Here is a 1,931-nt window from a genome sequence, read left to right on the forward strand (position 1 = left end):
AACAGAAAATAACCTTGACACTATAATATAAAATCCCTGAAGTGTTATGGATGACTATGTTGTATAAATGTAACTTAGAAACATCTTCATGCTGAGATTTAATACTTGGGGGTCAGTGCAGTGGTAAAGTTGGAAAAAAATAAACATATCAACTAAACAAACTCCATTATTATGTCCACCAGGGAGTCTCAGTATGAAACCTTTTCACATCAAGAATAATTTTAACACAAGTCAAAAATCCTAAAGCATGCAGATCAACTAAGCAACGACAAAATTCTTAAAAAGAAACACAAACTCCTGAGTTCTTGCATATAAAGTTTTATACATAACATATTTAAGCATATATTATTTAAATATAGATGTCTCAAGTATACCTATATATATATATAAAATCATTTACTTATTTTCCAAAAGAGTTGAATTAATCAAAAAGATTACAATGTTATTTTAGAATCATCATCACATCAGATACACAAAAAATTAAAGTATTAAAATAAGTTAAAAAACTAATTCTTTTATTTATGTTTATATTAAACAATAGTCTTTTTGAGGTACAACTGAACATAATAAGCTGCACATATTTATAGTAAACATTTTGGTACATTTTCACATATGTGTACACTCAAGGAAGTATCAGCAGAATCAAAATAGTGAGCATTTTCATTATTTTCGAAAGCTTTTTACACCCCTTTGAAATCCTTTCTCCTGCCCCACCCTATTTCATTCTCCAGACAACTGCTATCCTGCTGTTACTGTAGTTAAGTTGGCATTTCTAGAGCCTATATAAATGGAATCATACAGTATGTAACCTTTTTGTCTTCTTTCACTTAGCAAAATTATTTTGAAAATCATCCATGTTGCATTTACAATAGTTTATTTCTCTTCTATTGCTGAGCAGTATTTCATTGTATAGATATACCACAGTTTGTTTACCCATTTACCTGTTGATAGACATTCAGGTTGTGTGGATTGTTCTGGCTATTACAAATGAAACTGTTATGAACATTTGTGTATTAATCTTTGTATGGACATATGCTCTCTTTTCTCTTGAAAAAATACCTAGGAGTAAAATGGCTGGACTATATGATACATATATTTTTAATAAAGTGCCAAGCTCTTTCCAAAATGGTGGTACCATTATATGTTACTACCAATAGTGTGGTAATAGAGAGTTCCAGTTCCTCTAAATATTTGTCAACACTTGGTACGAGAAGTCTTTTTAATTCTTAGACATTCTAATAAGTGAGTTGTAGTCTCCAATTGTGGTTTTAATTTGCATTTTCCTGTGACTAATGATGTTGGGCATCTTTGCATTTGCTTATTTGCCATCCATATATCTTTTTTGGTGAAGTGTATGCAAAAATCCTTTTCCACATTTAGGTTGAGTTTACTTCCTTATTATTGAGTTTTAAGAGTTAAAAAAATATATTTTTTGGATTTGAATATACATATATATAGTGGATACAAGTTCTTTGTCAGAGAGCTGCTTTGCAAATAACTTCTCCTGGTTTGTAGTTCGCATTTTCGTTCTCTGCATTTCATTCATTATGAGAAGAGGAATCTGCTGTTATCCTTATTTTTGTTCCCCTATAAGTAATGTGTATTTTTCTTTTAGCTGCTTTTAGGATTTCCTATTTATTCTTGGGTTTGAGCAATTTTATTATGATGTGCCTGTAGTCTTCTTTATGTTTCTTGTTCTTAAAGCTTGTTAAGATCCTTAATCTGTGGGTTTATGATTTTCATAAAATTGGGGAAAATTTCAAACATTATTTCTTCAAAGACATGTCCTGTTTTCCCTTCACTATTATGTTCTTTCATGATTCCAATTACATATATATTAAGCTACTTGAAGTTGTCTCAAGTTCACTCATTTACTTTTTAAAAATATTTTCTATATATTTTATTTTCTAAAGTTTCTATTGCCATATCTT

The sequence above is a fragment of the Rhinopithecus bieti genome, unplaced genomic scaffold, assembly GCF_001698545.2.
Source record: "Rhinopithecus bieti isolate Rb0 unplaced genomic scaffold, ASM169854v2 scaffold_60980, whole genome shotgun sequence".
Classification (NCBI taxonomy): Eukaryota; Metazoa; Chordata; class Mammalia; order Primates; family Cercopithecidae; genus Rhinopithecus; species Rhinopithecus bieti.